The sequence below is a fragment of the Gorilla gorilla genome, chromosome 4 (genome assembly GCF_029281585.2).
Source record: "Gorilla gorilla gorilla isolate KB3781 chromosome 4, NHGRI_mGorGor1-v2.1_pri, whole genome shotgun sequence".
NCBI lineage: Eukaryota > Metazoa > Chordata > Mammalia > Primates > Hominidae > Gorilla > Gorilla gorilla.
The window spans coordinates 103999105-104018659 of NC_073228.2; the positions used below are offsets into that span (position 1 = coordinate 103999105).

The 19555-nt window shown below is 34.7% G+C and overlaps 2 long non-coding RNA genes across 3 annotated transcripts in view; one reads left to right on the forward strand and one right to left on the reverse strand.

Moving 5' to 3' along the window:
* Nucleotides 1-741, forward strand: part of LOC134758572 (uncharacterized) — a 92719-nt gene extending 91978 nt beyond the window's left edge. The window contains exon 3 of the long non-coding RNA XR_010133911.1: nt 620-741. This is a non-coding gene — a long non-coding RNA (uncharacterized lncRNA). The remainder of the gene's footprint in view (nt 1-619) is intronic.
* Nucleotides 1-19555, reverse strand: part of LOC109026852 (uncharacterized) — a 472799-nt gene that overhangs the window by 130737 nt on the left and 322507 nt on the right. The window contains exon 4 of one of the 2 annotated variants that reach the window (XR_008679901.2): nt 2250-3076. The exons of the other annotated variant lie outside the window; for it this stretch is intronic. This is a non-coding gene — a long non-coding RNA (uncharacterized lncRNA). Of the gene's footprint in view, nt 1-2249; nt 3077-19555 lie in introns of those variants that run through there. 2 annotated transcript variants of the gene reach the window in all.

Sequence of the window (19555 nt, forward strand, 5' to 3'; positions counted from 1 at the left end):
TTGGGGAGAAATATACTAGACAAGAAAGGTAAGAATATTCAAGACAAGTATACAGTTGCCATGAAAGCTCCATATTTTGTTACACCTATTTCTCTATTGATATCTCTTATATAAGCATAATGTAAGAATATAAATTGATTGATTTTTTCTTTACATAGTAATGACTTAGACTCATTTAAAAAGACTAAACTAGGTTTCCACTGAAATGATTGGCATTGATATTTAAATGTACAAATTAATTCCATATTCATTCAGCAATAATTTTTATTTCATTTATCTGGTATAAGGTATATCCCAGAAGAGATATATGATGCATAGTCTTCAAAAGATTAAAAAGTCATACACACACACATACACCCCACACATACATATGTGTATAAAAGCATACACTCATACAAACTTCAAAATGTTCATAGAAAATAGAATCAAAAGTTAAAAATAAAAAATATATAAATTTTATTTGTCAACATAAGCTCCATCAAGTTCAAGGCACTTTTTTAAGCAATGATAACATCCACGTAGCTCATCCCCAAATAATTGAGTGTCGTGGGAACTTAAGCATGTTAATGCAGGGTTGTTTTACATTATTAACTGAAGAAAACTGTGTGCCTTTTTACAGATGTTTAAGATTAGAAAACAGAGAGAAATCAGACGGAGCCAAATTAAAACTGTGAGGTGGATGATTAATGATTTCCCATCAAAACTCTCACAAAATTGCATTTATTTGATGAAAGAAATAAGCAGGAGCATCTTCATGGGGAGAAGGACTCTGGTGAAGATTTCCTGGGTGCTATTCTACAACAGCTTTGGGTAACCTTCTCATAGCACTCTCCTAATAAGAATATGCTATTGTTATTTGACCCTCCAGGAAGTCCAGAAAACAAATGCCCTGAGCATCCAAAAAAAAACACTGTTGCCACAGCATTTGCTCTTGACAGGTCCACTTTTGCTTTGACTGAACCAGTTACACTTCTTAGTATCCATTGCTCTGATTGTACTTTGTATTCAGGATCATACTAGCAAAGCCATATTTCATCTTCTGTTACTATTCATCAAATAAATACTTCAGATCTTGATCCCAGTTGTTTAAAATTTTCATTGAAATCTCTAATCTTGTCAGTAGCTGATCTGGGCACAAATATTTTAGTGCCCATTGAGTTTGAAAATTTGTTAAACTTATTTTTCAGTTGGAATTATGTAAGCTGAACCAACTGAGATTTCTATGGTGTTGGCCATTGTGTGTACTTTTAATCATTGGTATTCTTCATTAGGGCATTAACCTTAACAAGACTAATTTTTTCTTTGCAGATTGATGTGAAGGCTGCTGCAGCATTCATCTTCAACATCATCTCATTCCTTTTCCGAATGAGTTATCCATTTGTGAACTGCTGAGTTCTTTGGGTCATTGTCTTCATAAACTTTTCATAAACCATCAAAGATTTTACCATCATTCAACCCAAGCTTTGCCATAAGTTTAATGTTTGTTCTTGCTTCAATTTTAGCACAATTCATATTGTTCTGATAGGACTCTTTTCAAACTGATTTCTTATCCTTTTTAATCCCTCAAACTAGATTCTACTGACATGTATTGTAACAAATTAATATTTATTTATATATTTTAACAATTATTTAAAAATTTATTCATAAAAGTTAGAATTTATTTTGGTACAAACCTTTTTGAAATCCATGCATAATTTTTTACTAATATACATTTTCCACAAACTGTTGTGTGTGTGAAATGGTAGGATAAATTAGAATGTTTAAATTTAAGTATGTATTAAGATCCTGGCATTCATAGCAGATAGACCAATACATAGCAGAATGCCAAACTCATTAAGGAGGTAGTTCAGAAGAGAACAACAAACACAAAAATAAAACATTTTCTAAGTTTGTACTGTGAGATATGAAAGAAATAATCCTTTTTGTGAAATGTCATGTCAAGGGAAAATATTGGTATTCTTTGAAAAATGGTTATTCTTTACATAGAATATCTTGTTGTTTATCTAGTTTGACCAAAAGAAATGAAACAAAAATCAATAATTCATTGTATATTTTACTTCCTGTTATTTGTCTAGGGCAACAGCTTATTTATTAGAATATTTGTATTTGGTTAAAATTTTGAAAACAGATAATTTTTGGCTCCTGGTGATCTAACAGTATAAATTCCTAGGCCTTTATGTCCGAACTAGGACAGAAATATTTCTTTCTCTAGGTAAGATAAAGTAAGTATGAGTGAAGCTATATATTAAACATATTATTTTGAATTGCAGAAGAGAGATGTTTAATCTACACTTAAGGTGAAACATTTTATAAGAGGAAGGGTTGAGGAGAGTAAACTAAATAACTGAGAATAAGGGTAAGGATATGTATTAGCTTTTGTGGATAATGGCACATGTAGTCAAGGAAGAAAAAGGTAAAGATGTATTAATTTATTTATATTATTTTTATTCCAGACTATGTTCTCAACAATTTCCCATACCCCACCTTTTTATTTTGACAGCTAGGCTAGATATTTTCATTGTTAATATATTAAAGAAGCTTGTTTGACATGTAAACAAATGTTCCTAGTATATGGGGCCATAGATTAAAAAAAATCATGCTTATAGAGCACCTTCACTTGAACAGTGTTCAAAATGTAGGTAGATTTTTTAAAGTGGATTACAATACAAACTGCACAACAAACAAAAGTGCAGTTTGTTTTTAACTGCAAAAGGCAAATAAATGATAAAACGTTGTGATGTTTCCACTAATCAAAACTTGCAGAGGCAGCATGTAATCTCAGTGCCTTATGATTTCAACATACAGTTCTAAATTGGGTAGTTCACAAACACTAATGTTATCCAGTAATTTATGGCTTCCCTCTCCCATTAGTTGGTTATATGTCTGGCTGTAATACAAGAAGCCAATATAGATGTCCATGTTGTAAGATTACTGATAGCCTTGTCTTGTTTACAGAGTGAAGCATGGATCAGATTCAGCCTCTAGGTCCATAGGGTGACTCATATCAGTAAATCCATTTGCTGACAAAGTTCTTAACAAGGTAAATATGTGCTTTAGAAGTCAAGGGAAAAGTGAGCTGAAAAAAAAACAGGCAATTTTAGGTAGGCTTACAGGAAATCTGTGCCCCATCAGAATACAGATATTTTTACTGCCTATTGTAGTGATTTCTACATTTATACTATCAAGGGCACCTTGCATTAACATCCCATGAATCTCAGTTTTAGAAAAAAAATTAAACTATAATACTAACTAAACAATGTTTTCTAAATGCCTTTAATAAAAAGAGAGCACCCAATAACTAGGTTTCCCATATTAATTAATAAATTATAGCCAAAATGAAAGAAGCCTCATATTTAAGATAGCATGTTTAGCCTATTAATTATTGGTTCTAGTATATATCTGTCCACTTTTTGTTTATTTGATTTTGTTTTTAATACAAATTTTTCTACATGGCTTAGTATGGTTTTAAAATTTAAAATTTCTTCACTTTAATAAATGCTACAATCTTACAAAAAACTCAGGATTATCTACAATAACCAAGGTATGGAAACAACCTAATGCTCATCTATGAATGAATGGATAAAGAAAATGCGGTATAAACACAAACACGCACACAATGGAAAGTTAATCAGTCTTTAAAAATATGGAGACCCGTTTGCTAGAACATGAATGGATCTAGAGGACATTATGTTAAGTTAAATAAGGCAGACACAGAAAGAAAACTATTGCTTGATATCACTGACATGTGGAATTACAAAAAAAAGCTCAAATATACAGAGATAGAGAATAAAACAGTGGTTACCATCAGTGGGAGGGGGAGAAGAAATGGGGAGATATAGGTCAGAGGATATCAAATAGTGGAAATACAGGATAAACAAATCTAGAGATCTAATGCACAATATGAGAACAAAAAAAGGTTTTTTTAAACTTTTATTTTAGGTTTGGGGGTACATGTGAAGGTTTGTTACACAGGTAAACACGTGTCATGAAGGTTTGTCGTACATATTATGTCATCACCCAGGTGTTAAGCCCAGTACCCAATAGCTATCTTTTCTGCTCCTCTCCCTCCTCCCACTCTTCTGCCTCAAGTAGATCCCAGTGTCTGTCATTTCCCTCTTTGGGTTCATAAGCTCTTATCATTTAGCTCCCACTTTTAGGTGAGAATATGCAGTGTTTGGTTTTCTGTTCCTGGAGAATGAAAGTTAATAAAATTCAATGGCTACTTGTTTACATTCACATGTGTATACACTCGAGATACAACAACAAAAAAAGGCAACAAAAATAATGGGGAGAGGAACAACATAAACTGTTTTGAGTAATCATACTATTATGACTTGCTGCCTTCTCTTATAAATTAAAACAGGGTTTGTGATAGAATCTGCCTTTGGTTTATTATGTTGAGTGATACACAGTGTGTCAAAACAAAGTTACACAAAAAGTTCCTGTGAAGTACCAGCTCATCACTAACAAAAAGCTAACAGCAGGATGCTGAAATGCAAGGAACATTGCTGTAGTCACGGAAAGTTCTAAGCTACTTATCTGGTTCAGCTCCTTACTAATTTTAAGATCTTCAGCTTCCTACCTAAATGTTCTAAAGTTTGTTTTTACTCATTTAATATGGTGATAACAAGACCTTTCTACTTCCATAAATTGCTGCTAAAATTAAACGAGGAAATGTATTTGAAAGTTGTTTGAAAGTAGTTTTGCTGAAGATGTAAGGTATCTTTATTAAGGAAAGGGATAGCAAAACAGTAAGTGGAGAACAACAAAATACTAGTAACTTCCAGGAAAATTAAACTAAATTGATGTTTTTCAGGTGAGGAAGAAGACCTGTGGCATTTGTTTGGAATTTTTTTTTTTTTTTGGAGCTGAATAGCAAAATGCGGATCTACAAATAAATAAGAATAGCAAATTTTCAATGCCTCAAGGCTTTCTGATAAACCAGAAGTACTATCTTGCATGTAAAATTTTGACATAAAAATCATTTTAAGAGCCAGTCCCAATTAAATCACTGCTGCTCTTCTCAGTGAGATCTCTGTGTGAAGAACTCTCATGAAGTGCTTTATTACTGCATATGTTTTACATACAAAATGGTTCACATACAGTATCTGTTTGTTTCAGTGCATTCATAAACACACACACACACACGCACACACACACACAGTGTGCTTATCTAATCAATTTACAGAAGATCCCTATATTTAAGTTGTCATTTTGTAAGAGTTTTATGTTTTCGCTTTTGCTTTTTTTCAAAGCTTTCAACAACTGCCTAAGCTTTGAAGCATTTTGTGTGTGTGTGTGTGTGTGTCTGTGTGTGTGTGTGAGATCTTAAATAAGGGATTTGTATTTCTTCACCAATTACCTCTTCATTGATCTCCATTTGCTTACATACCTCCTATATTGCCTTGTTCTGGGCATGGAAAAATATTTATTTCGATGGTTTTCACTTATAATGTATTCTTACTCTAAGCGATTCTAATAGAGCAATCAAAGTTTACAATCCTGTAGCTAGAGTATTAGTATTTGACCCTATGAAAGCATAAATTTTGCCTTGTATCTTTAAGAATTTTTACCTTTTGTGTAATGAGCTATCAGCATTGTATACCTATAAATTAAAAAATAAAATATTATTTGTTTTCCTATGAAGTTAGTCTATATTTCTGACATAGTTTTAATCTCTTAACATAAATATATTTCTACACTCTTACTATAGTTTTAAAATTGTGTTCATATAAATGGTTTCATTTCCTTTCTACTTGAAACTTGTTTGTATCCATAAGTGACATCTGCACTGTGGGCCATGTTCCTAGTGTAAACTGAATACATCCAAATGATTTCCTTTCTTCTTAAATTTGTATCACTCATATTGACAGATCAAACATATTAATTATTGGAACATTCATGTAAAGTAAAGATTATGTTTATACTTTAATGCGGAATATTTCAAAATTGCACCTCTAAGAAATATCTTGGATATCTGCATATAGTAGACATTTTCTATAATGTCTGTGCTTGGATGACCTTCCCAGAAGAAGCTAATAACTTTATAAATAACACCACCAATTAGAATAATATACATATACAGTAAATCACAAACAGCTGGTTTTTCTGCAATTTATCCAAATGTATTTGTCTCATCCTAATTACTCTCTGATAGACTTCCCATTTTAAAAGATTTAGTTTTCTTGTTCTCTTTTATAAATATATATATTTATACAGTATCCAACTCTGTATTTCTGCCTAAAAGCAAAGTGGAAAATTATGGTTATCTTTATCTTTGGTAAAGAAATTAATGAGAAAAATAATTCAGCCTTTTTATATTGAGTATATATAAATTGAGGATTATTTCTTATTTGAAATAATTTTCTACTCATAAGAGTTGTAAACATAGGTTTCTTTAATGTGAATATTTTACATAAGCATGACACGTTAATCAAAAGTAAGATATTAACACTGATATAATACTTTAAACTACAGAGTTTATTCAGATTTCCTCAATTTATCCATCACTTTTCCTTTTTACTGTTCCAGGATCCATTAAAGAATACCACATTGCATTCAACCCCTGTTTACATTTGTCCTTATTTTTAAAAAGAAATGATTTAATTCCCTGTTGCAATTGATTCATATGAATGCCTGAGGTTTTTTTTAGTTTTTGATGTTTTCACTTTCATACACTGATTTTTCTATATGAAACATGCAAGATAAATTATTTGTGCATTGTGTCTCTATGTGGTTTTGATCCATTAATTTTAAATCCCATTACAGTAAAAATAATGCAATATTGAAGATTTATGTACACAGATATTATTATTTATTATTATAAACTCTTCTTTTTTTGACCAATCTCACTTTTTGCTCAAGTAGGTTAACTGATAAGGGTAAATTATCCCAGCATAATTTACCAAAAACCAAAATGATATATGTATGTATCTGTATGTATACACACACGATTGTATGTATGTGTAGGGGTGTGTGTGTGTGTGTGTGTGTGTGTGAATGTATGCTCCTGAAATTAATAGGAAATTTAAAACACTTTTATGTTGTGGAATAATAAAATATTTTCTATGACATTACCTCCTAGAAGTTCATTTGACAGATAAGAAATATTGATGCTGCAAGTAACTATACCCATAATGAGAAAGTTTTATTATATTGGCCAATAATGTGTTAATAAATTTTACTCTTAATATGATCATTTAGCCAATTTTAATGATAACAACTTATTATTACACAAAAAGGGCTGAACTTGGGGCTAAAAAAACAAGAATTAAAATATATTCTTTCATTTACTATTTCTTTGAGTTGAGATATAACAGGTGATTCAACATTTCTGAGCCTGAGATTTCTGATATCTGAAAAAGGAATTATAGTGATATTATAAAATTAATCATTACCTATAAATCATAAAATAGTAAAAAGGAGAGAAAAAACATAAATTGATTAATAAATATATTCATATACATATATATATTCAAGCAATCATTAGGCCTCAGTAATATGAACTTCATATTAAAGAACTTCTTTTATAGCAAAACTTTTATAGCAAATTAAGTAAGTTAAAGGACCCACTCATACTGGATTCATTGGTATTAGCATAACTCAAAGCAGCTGGCCTGATAGACTGACATATTGAAGTTTCAATACTGTACCAGCTAGGAGACACTTTACAAATTTGGGTGCTCTCTTGCATGGTGTTTTATATGCTTTAAATCAGTGACCAATATGTAGTGAGTTTTCTCCAACAGCTAGAATATAGGTTCAGATGACACACATGAGGGGTAGAAAGAAAAATTAAATATCTCATTATTAAATCTAATGATGCATGTATAATACTTTGCCTTCTTATTTCTTTACTTAGAATTCTGCTGATTCAGAGGAGTGCTTCCTCCAGGTAACATAAAAAATGTTCCACTGAAGTGCAAATCAACACTACCACCTTGCTATCCCTAGTGGTAAAAGGTGATAGACATTTATAGATACGTATTAGAGGCAAAATTCCAAGAACTGATACCCCTAAAAAATTGTTTCACTGATTAAGGATGCAGATGGAATTAAGATTGCTAATCAGATGACTCCAAGATGGAAAGATTTCCTGGATTATCCAGGCTGGCTCATTGTAGTCACCAGTGTTCTTATAAAAGTGGAAGAATGAGGTCGAAGAGTCAATCAAAGAGAAATTTGAAGATGCTGTGCTGTTAGCTTTGAAAATGGAAGAAGGGGCTATGATGCAATGAAGGTAGAGAGTCTCTAAAAGCAGAAAAGGGCAAGAAAATAGATTATTAGAGCCCCTAGAAGAATGCAGCCCTGCAGACACCTTGCTTTTACCCAGTGAGATTCATTTCAGATTTCTGGACTCAAAAACTATAAGATAATAAATTTGTGTTATTGTATGCTACTAAATTTGTGATAATTCATTGCAACACTAGAAAAATAAAACATATGCAAAATTACTGTTTTATCAGCCCCAAATGGTTGAAATCAGCAGTTTCTACAGGTTTAATCTACGGATAAAATCTCATTTTTTTAGCCTCTAAATAGACGCCCCCCACTGGTAGTTACTTGTGCATCTGTTGCCATTTTACGTTTTTGTGTTTAATTTGAATTTCACTTTTAATGTAAACCAGATTGTAATTCTGGGCAACTGTATGACTTGACATAGGGAAGTAGCCTTGGACAAAAATGCAAAATTAAATAACAAATATCTCCAAGGTGAGAGATATGATACAGAGATAGGCTGCTTTTCCCCAAAAATGTTTACCCTACATTATTTTAAGTACTTAAAATAAAATTGCAGTAGGAGTGAATTATTGCCTTTTACTCATGAAAGCATGGTTCATTATGGTCACTAGGGAGCTAAGATTGGGGATCCATAGCCTTAAATCCCATAATGTCTCATTAGACATCATGATATCAAAGGAATTTTATAAATGCCTGGTGAATCTTCTAAATTCTCTAAGTGCCAAGAAAAGCTTCTAAAATCCTCCCAGGTAGACTGGTTTCTGATTTCTTTCAAGTTATTGCCATGATTTCAAAGAGTCACAGATTCTGAGATGTATGTCTGGAAGCACAGAGCTCAATTTTAATGTCTTTGATGTATTTGTGTTCAGTCAATAATTTAGGTCATTTTAAACAATCTCGACTCATACAAAGTCACCAGGCCTTTAGAATAACAGAGTTATAATATTTCTACAGTGCTGTTTTAATTAGCATACCTATGCAATGAAAAAAGGAAATTTCTAAATATTTTTAAAGGTACATGGTCATGTGGCTTTTGCATTTTTCAAAATTTTCAAAGAGGGATTCTTTTAATGATGAAGACTTCTAAACCATACACATGGGAGGAAAACTGCAGTAGGGAATGATGTTTCAAGTATTTTTAGCATAATTCTGGCTATTTCTTTTATACAACTTTAACTTTTTTAAGTAGATAAAATTAGTTTTTCTGCCAGCTGTGCAGACATCAGGATATGGCACACAGTATCTGGGAGCCACCGCCTCCAAAAATAAAAGTAGATAAACCCAACACAGCACACAATTCAAGATATATTTACTTAATAACATACTGTCAAGAGAAATTGATTTGTGTGAGTTAAAATAAATCACATATATTGTACATACAATATACATTATAGTATACAAGTATAGTATATCCATGTATATTCTAATATAATGTATATTACTATTAAATACTTTAAATGATTTTGGTCATGAAAATTATTATGTATGAGTAAAAAAGTCAATTAACTTGTTTTCCGAAAATATTAAGCTGCTCCACATTTTAGTGAAACTGAAAATCTATTTATTATTAAAGAGTTGAACTAAGAAGCTACTTTTTTTTTTTATTCTTGATTAGAGACAGATTGTTGATATATTTGACCTCAGGTGATATGCACTGTGGTGAAGATTAAATTTCCATGTGTTCTACGCCGCATTAGTTGGTCAAAAATATAGTATAGCTACATGAAATACATATATATATATATATACACACATATATGAAATATATATGTCAGTGTGTTTGCGTGTGTGTGTGTGCATGTGCGTGCATGTGTGTATGCTTTCTTCTGTCAAATCTTCTGTTCATTTGTGTGTTTTATCCCACTGGCTTATGCAAGCACTTTGTAAGGTTTCACAGATAACTATCTATTCTGTAGATTTCCTGGTAAAATAAAAAAAATCAGCAAACAAATCTTTCTCAAAAACACAATGAGATTTTTTTATGAAAGTATATTTAGGGCCTACTTCCTTTCACTGAAGTATTACCCTATATTTTCCTATTTTGTTTATTTTTTCCTTAATTTGTGAACTTTTTTCCAAATTAGAAGACAAAACCAGTAATGTAATTGCTAAAGTACACTTCCAGAATCAAATATTTTTCTTCAAAGCAACAGCACTTGTAAATCTTAGATAGTATTACAATTGACTACCTTTGCAAATCGCAGTCAAATATGTCAGGGTTGTATAATAAAATGCTCACTCTTATGTTTTATCACGTTTGTAGTAACGTAACAATTGCGATTACATGCTTATTTTTAGGAGTCTCTTAGTATCAAGCACATAAATTTGTTTTTCAAACGCTTTATCTATTTTTAACAGAACTGTGATTGCCAGGGATTAAGAGGCTTGGAGAACATGTTTTACTATACAGCAGATAACATTTTTTTGGAGTAACAAAACCATTCTATACCTTAATGATAGTGTATTTGTCAAAACTCAAAAACTGCACATGGAAAACAGTAAATTTGCTGTATGTATATTTAAAAATAAAATTTAAAAAGTAGATGAAAATGGTAATATTTCAATGGCAACTTAGATCTCTGGATGATAAAGGCACATTCCACACAGTATTTATATGGCAATGTTCTTTCAAATATTAATGTAACCTAATAACAGCACATATTTTATCTGAAACAATACCCTTACATTCTTCCTTTCCTAGAGAAATAAATCTGTTATGACATTTGGTGATGCATATATTGCTATATTATTATTATCAGATAATTGAATTGTTGAGAAGATTAGTAACATTTAGAAGACCAGAACACTATAGATTAACTCATGAATGACTAAATATTTTATATTAGCAAATGTCATATTTTATACATTTTACATGCTACTTTCTACCTGGCCTGCTCTTATTTCTTCTTATATTGAGATATCAAATTTTAAAGAAAAAAGTGGAAGAAAGAAGTAAAGAAAACAGAAAAGATTTATCACACAAAGTTAATGATACTAATAGGTAAAAGTAACAAGCAAAAATGAAGGCCTACGGTAAGTTTCTTATAATAGTAATTATTGATGCAATAACGGACTTAGTTGAAAGGGCTATTTGATAGATCTCTTTAACAGTTAGTCTATAAAAGTTCTAAGTTATCATGTATCTTTTCTGTTTTTCTGTTGTTTTCCCCAAAGACACAATATAATAAACAACTTTGATATCTATCCTAAAATGAATACTTGACTCCAGATAATATAAGTCTCAATTTGCTTGTCAATTGGAAGAAACAAAAGAGAGATGTAAATTATTTAAAACTTCATGTCTGGGGTACTGAATTCACAGAAAGTCTCTAGTAAATTTCTCTATCTCCCTTATTTGAATTTTTAGGGATTGAAATTTTTTTGTATGTTTTTTTAAACATATAATAATTTTTAAGTACATTGATAGCTTTTAGAAAACCAAGATGAATTATTGGGGAAGAAAAATAACAAAAGAGAGGAATATTAAATGTTCAATCAGAAGCCATGATTTCCAGTGCAGATGTGCTATTAATTATTCTTCTGAGTTTGGGAACAATTGTTTGAGACTTCAATCTCCTTATTTCAAACATAAACAAATTGATGTGAATCCTCTAATAAGTGTTTTCATTTCAGAAATTCAAAGTGTCTATAATGATTTCTTGTGTTGTGAAATAAGGAAAATACTAAATTATATTTCAGATAGTAAGCTGGGTGTGGTGGTGCACTTGTAGTCCCAGCTACGCAAGAGGCTGAAGCAAGAGGATTGCTTGAGCCCAAGAGTTTGAGGCTTCAGTGAGCTATGAATGTTCCACTGTACTCCAGCTGGAGTGATATGGTTTGACTCTGTGTCTCCACCCAAAATCCATCTTTAACTGTACTCCCATAATCCCCACAATTATCTGGTGAAAGATAATTGTGATTGTCTGGTAAGATATTGAATTGAATCACAAGGGCAGTTTCTCCCATAACTGTTCTCACGGTGGTGAATAAGTCTCACAAGATCGGATGGTTTTTTCACTTGGCTCTTTTCGCCTGCTGCCATCCAAGTAAGATGTGACTTGCTCCTCCTTGCCTTGTATCGTGATTGTGAGGCCTCCCCAGCCATGTGGAAGTGTAAGTCCATTAAGCCTCTTTCTTTTGTGAATTGCCCAGTCTCAGGTATGTCTTATCAACAGCCTGAAAACAGACTAATACAGTTAATTGGTACCGGTGGAGTGGGGTGCTGCTGAAAAGACACCCAAAAAAGTGGAAGAAAATTTGACAATAGGTAACAGGCAGAAATTGGAACAGTTTGGAGGGCTCAGAAGAAGAGAGAAAAATTTGGGAAAATTTGGAAGTCCCTAGAGACTTGTTGAATGGCTTTTACCAAAATGTTGATAATGATATGGACAATGAAATCCAGGCTGAGGTGGTCTCAGACAGAGATGAGGAACTTGCTGGGAACTAGAGCAAAGGTGACTCCTGTTATGTTTTAGCAAAGAGACTGGTGGCATTTTGCCCCTGCTCTAGAGATTTGTGGAACTTTGAACTTGAGAGAGATAATTTACGGTACCTAGCAGAAGAAATTTATAAGCAGCAAAGCATCTGAGAGGTAACTTGGGTGCTGTTAAAGGCATTCAGTTTTATAATGGAAGCAGGGCATAAAAGTTTGGAAAATTTGCAGCCTGACAATGTGATAGAAAAGAAAATCCCATTTTCTGAGGAGAAATTCAAGCCAGCTGCAGAAATCTCCATAAGTGAAGAGAAGGCGAATGTTAATCTCCAAGACAATGGTGAAAATGTCTCCTGGGCATGTCAGAGGGTTTAACAGCAGCCCTGCCAATCACAGGTCTGGAGGCCAAGTAGGAAATAAAATTTCATGGGCTGGGCCCAGGGTCCCCATGCTGTATGCAGTCTAGAGACTTGATGGCCCATCCCAACCACTCCAGCCATGACTAAAAAGGGCCAAGGTATAGCTCAGGTATAGCTCAAGGTATAGTTGTGGCTACAGAAGGTGCAAGCCCCAAGCCTTGGCATCATCCACATGGTTTTGAAGCTGTGGGTGAACAGAAGTCAAGAAAAACCCTTCAAAAAATGAATGAATCCAGGACCTGGTTTTTTGAAAGGATCAACAAAATTGATAGACTGCTAGCAAGACTAATAAAGAAGAAAAGAGAGAAGAATCAAATAGATGCAATAAAAAATGATAAAGGGGATATCACCACCGATCCCACAAATATACAAACTACCATCAGAGAATACTACAAACACCTCTATGCAAATAAACTAGAAAATCTAGAAGAAATGGATCAATTCCTCGACACATACACCCTCCTAAGACTAAACCAGGAAGAAGTTGAATCTATGAACAGAGCAATAACAGGCTCTGAAACTGTGGCAATAATCAATAGCTTACCAACCAAAAAGAGTCCAGGACCAGATGGATTCACAGCCAAATTCTACCAGAGGTACAAGGAGGAACTGGTACCATTCCTTCTGAAACTACTCCAATCAATAGGAAAAGAGGGAATCCTCCCTGACTCATTTTATGAGGCCAGCACCATCCTGATACCAAAGCCGGGCAGAGACACAACCAAAAAAGAGAATTTTAGACCAATATCCTTGATGAACATTGATGCAAAAATCCTCAATAAAATACTGGCAAACCGAATCCAGCAGCACATCAAAAAGCTTATCCACCATGATCAAGTGGGCTTCATCCCTGCGATGGAAGGCTGGTTCAATATAGGCAAATCAATAAATGTAATCCAGCAAATAAACAGAACCAAAGATAAAAACCACATGATTATCTCAATAGATGCAGAAAAGGCCTTTGACAAAATTCAACAACACTTCATGCTAAAAACTCTCAATGAATTAGGTATTGATGGGACGTATCTCAAAATAATAAGAGCTATCTATGACAAACCCACAGCCAATATCATACTGAATGGGCAAAAACTGGAAGCATTCCCTTTGAAAACTGGCACAAGACAGGGATGCCCTCTCTCACCACTCCTATTCAACATAGTGTTGGAAGTTCTGGCCAGGGCAATCAGGCAGGAGAAGGAAATAAAGGGTATTCAATTAGGAAAAGAGGAAGTCAAATTGTTCCTGTTTGCAGATGACATGATTGTATATCTAGAAAACCCCATCGTCTCAGCCCAAAATCTCCTTAAGCTGATAAGCAACTTCAGCAAAGTCTCAGGATACAAAATCAATGTACAAAAATCACAAGCATTCTTATACAACAATAAGAGACAAACAGAGAGCCAAATCATGAGTGAACTCCCATTCACAATTGCTTCAAAGAGAATAAAATACCTAGGAATCCAACTTACAAGGGATGTGAAGGACATCTTCAAGGAGAACTACAAACCACTGCTCAAGGAAATAAAAGAGGATACAAACAAATGGAAGAACATTCCATGCTCATGGGTAGGAAGAATCAATATCGTGAAAATGGCCATACTGCCCAAGGTCATTTACAGATTCAATGCCATTCCCATCAAGCTACCAATGACTTTCTTCACAGAATTGGAAAAAACTACTTTAAAGTTCATATGGAACCAAAAAAGAGACCGCATTGCCAAGTCAATCCTAAGCCAAAAGGACAAAGCCGGAGGCATCACGCTACCTGACTTCAAACTATACTACAAGGCTACAGTAACCAAAACAGCATGGTACTGGTACCAAAACAGAGATATAGATCAATGGAACAGAACAGAGCCCTCAGAAATAATGCCGCATATCTGCAACTATCTGATCTTTGACAAACCTGAGAAAAACAAGCAATGGGGAAAGGATTCCCTATTTAATAAATGGTGCTGGGAAAACTGGCTAGCCATATGTAGAAAGCTGAAACTGGATCCCTTCCTTACACCTTATACAAAAATTCATTCAAGATGGATTAAAGACTTAAACGTTAGACTTAAAACCATAAAAACCCTAGAAGAAAACCTAGGCATTACCATTCAGGACATAGGCATGGGCAAGACCTTCACGTCTAAAACACCAAAAGCAATGGCAACAAAAGCCAAAATTGACAAATGGGATCTAATTAAACTAAAGAGCTTCTGCACAGCAGAAGAAACTACCATCAGAGTGAACAAGCAACCTACAAAATGGGAGAAAATTTTTGCAACCTACTCATCTGACAAAGGGCTAATATCCAGAATCTACAATGAACTCAAACAAATTTACAAGAAAAAAACAAACAACCCCATCAAAAAGTGGGTGAAGGACATGAACAGACACTTCTCAAAAGAAGACATTTATGCAGCCAAAAAACACATGAAAAAATGCTCACCATCACTGTCCATCAGAGAAATGCAAATTAAAACCACAATGAGATACCATCTCACACCAGTTAGAATGGCATTCATTAAAAAGTCAGGAAACAACAAGTGCTGGAGAGGATGTGGAGAAATAGGAACACTTTTACAGTGTTGTTGGGACTGTAAACTAGTTCAACCATTGTGGAAGTCAGTGTGGCGATTCCTCAGGGATCTAGAACTAGAAATACCATTTGACCCAGCCATCCCATTACTGGATATATACCCAAAGGACTATAAATCATGCTGCTATAAAGACACATGCACACGTATGTTTATTGCAGCACTATTCACAATAGCAAAGACTTGGAACCAACCCAAATGTCCAACAATGATAGACTGGATTAAGAAAATGTGGCACATATACACCATGGAATACTATGCAGCCATAAAAAATGATGAATTCATGTCTTTGTAGGGACATGGATGAAACTGGAAATCATCATTCTCAGTAAACTATCACAAGGACAAAAAAACAAACACCGCATGTTCTCACTCATAGGTGGGAATTTAACAGTGAGAACACATGGACACAGGAAGGGGAACATCACACTGTGGGGACTGTTGTGGGGTGGGGGGAGGGGGGAGGGATAGCATTAGGAGATATACCTAATGCTAAATGACGAGTTAATGAGTGCAGCACACCAGCATGGCACATGTATACATATGTAACTAAGCTGCACATTGTGCACATGTACCCTGAAACTCAAAGTGTAATAATAATAAAATAAAAAATAAAATAAAATAAATAAATAAATAACATTTTGTAGAAACCAAAAAAAAAAAAAGAAGTCAAGAAGTGAGGTTTGGTAATCTCCACTCTGATTTCAGAGAATATATGAAAATGCCTGGATGGCCAGGCAGAAGTTTGCTGCAGGGGCAGGGCCCTCATGGAGAACCTTGGCTAGGGCAGTGCAGAAGGGAAATGTGGCATCAAGAGCCCCCATACAGAGTCTCTACTGGGGCTGTACCTAGTGGAACTGTGAGAAGAGGACCACCCGCTGTCCTCCAGACCCCTGAATGATAGATCCACTGACAGCTTGCATCATGTACCTGGAATAACCACAGACACTCAATACCATCCTGTGAAAGCAACCAGGAGAGAGGCTATGCCCTGCAAAGCCACAGGGGTGGAGCTGCCCAAGACCATGGGAACCCCCCTCTTGCATCAGCATGACTTGGATGTGAGACATGGAGTCAAAGGAGATCACTTTGGAGTTTTAAGATTTGACTGCCCCGCTGGATTTTGGACTTGCATGGGACCTGTACCCTCTTTGTTTTAGCCAATTCCTCCCATTTGGAATAGCTGTATTTACCCAATGCCTGTACCCTCCCCCCACCCCCCACCCCCACCCACTGTATCTAGGAAATAACTAACTTGCTTTGATTTTACAGGCTCATGAGTGGAAGGGACTTGCCTGTCTCAGATGAGACTTTGGATTGTGGACTTTTGAGTTAACACTGAAATAAGACTTTGGGGGACTGTTGGTGAGGCATGATTAGTTTTGAAATATGAGGACCATGAGATTTGGGAGGCACCAGGGGTGGAATGATATGTTTTGGCTCTGTGTTCCCACCCAAATCTCATTTTTAATCATACTCCCATGATTCCCAAGTGTTGTGGGAGGGACTCAATGGGAGATAATCAAATCATGAGGCCAGTTTCTTTCATACTGTTCTCATGGTGGTAGTGAATAAGTCTCACAAGATATGACGGTTTTATAAGGAGAAACCCCTTTCTCTTGGCTCTTTTTACCTGCAGCCATCCATGTACGTCATGACTTGCTCCTCCTTGCCTTCTATCATGATTGTGAGGCCTCCCCAGCCATGCAGAACTGTAAGTCCATTAAACCTCTTTCTTTTGTGAATTGCTCAATCTCGGGTATGTCTTATCAGCAGCATGAAAACAGACTAATACACTGGGTGACAGAATAAGACTCTGTCTCCAAAAACCTTTTCTTTAAAGCAAATAAAAGTAAATAGAAATTCAAGGAGTCTATCATGATTTCTTGTCATTATAAAATAAACTAAATGATAAATTATGTTTCAAATTGTAAAAGATCTCCATGTAAGATTTCTTCTTATAAGAGTTGAAGTTTTCAGTTTCATGGATTTAGCAATTTTCTCTAAACAAACACAACATTATTTCTATATTACTTTTTAGCTTCTTTTGAAGAAAGAACATTAGGGGCTGGAATATACAAATATTAAAATGAAATGAGCAAGTCCCAGGCTTATGATGCTTTTACTTAAAATTTTTCAACTATATGATAGTGCCAAAGTGACACATATTTATTAAAAACCATTCTTTGAATATCCATATAATTGTTCTGTTTTTCACTTCCAGTACCATATTCATAAATTATATGAATTATTCAATAATTTGTTATAAAATAGGGTTTCTCATATTATGTTGCCCAACTCTTTGTTAATGTAAGTGTTCTGAGCACATTTATGGTAAGTTAAGCTAAGCAATGATTTTTCATAGGATAAGTGTATTCAGTACATTTGCAACTTATGAGATTTTCAACTTAGAATGGGTTTATTGGTGATGCAGGATTTTTCTCAGCCCCTTCGCTGAACCCGTGGAAGGGGCACCCCATCTACTTGGCCTGCTGTACTCAACCCCTTGCAGGAGGGAACACATGAATGAGCGAGTGTGAGATCTGGCCACCCACTCCAGGCGCCAACATAGGAGGAAGCTCCGTGTGGGACCCGTGGCCAGACCAGGCACGTTGCCTCAAGGGGAATATGGCAGTGCCTAGGTGAGGGTGCCGCCACCCCAAAGCCCCAGACGGGGTGTTACAGTCCTCCTTTAGTTCCACCATCTGCATATGGCAGCCTGTTAGCAGTTCAGTTGGCCCCTTGCCTCATCATGTGGGGCAGCTGCCCTCTGATAGCAAGGACAAAGGGCGGGTATGACAGCCTTTCTGGGTACCTGCGCTCAATGGTCCTGAGCTCTTGTCCAGCATTCAAGAATAATGAGGTCACATGAATGATATAAGAATGGTGAAGGTGGGGAATTTTATGGAATGATGAAAACAGTTCTCAGCAGAGAGGGAAGCTGGAGAGGGAATGGGAAGGGCAGGTTATCTTCCTCACATTCAGGTTGTCTCTTCCTCTAAATCAGGCCATCTCTCTCCTCTACCAACTGAATCTGGGGTCTTTATAGGCATAGGATGGGAAATGTGTGCTGATTGGTTTGTGAGAATGAAAAAAAGATTAAAGCGAAGGCATCACTCAACAGTGGGCACAACACTGTAGAAAAAAATTAGGAAAGGGTAGGTACATGTAAAATAGGTGAAGGGTTGGGATCAATGAGAAGAAAGTGTGCCAAACAGGAAGACAAGTTCTCAATCCAGTCTGAGGATTAACTTGTAGCTTGGATTTCCATCTTTAGACTTTGGCTTGGAGGTGGGGTTTCACCAGGTACCTATCCTTATTTGCCTAGGTATTTGATATCTGTAACTATCATTGGGATGATACCCACTGTAAGCTGAGAAGCACCTGTATATAATAGTTTCATATGTTATTAGAACAGAAGTATTTCTCTCACATATTCTCCTAAATATTAACTATTTTTCTAAGTTTTTTTCTCAATTTATTCTTGAATGTAATAGTTTTGATAGTTGACTATCATATTATGATAATGTCTTTTGTATTTTGGGACATGTTTCAAAAACTGATGTTTAAATTCACATAAATACAGTTTTGTTTGTTAGAGTTGTATTCAGTTTTAGCACAGTTTCTTTCCAATAGATTTATAAAAGAAATTATACTGAAATATAAAATTATGCTTCATATTATAATTTCTGGTACAAAAACATCTGTAGCAAGTTATGTGGTAGCAAATAAAAATGAAACGTTCAAAATGTAAATTTTATTACAAATGGGATTTTAGGATGTTTTCTTCCCTGTGGAATATTTTTCATATGTGACCTAAATTTGGCTCAGTACTAAATCCTTCAACCAAAAAACCTATAAGTATGTAATGAAACACA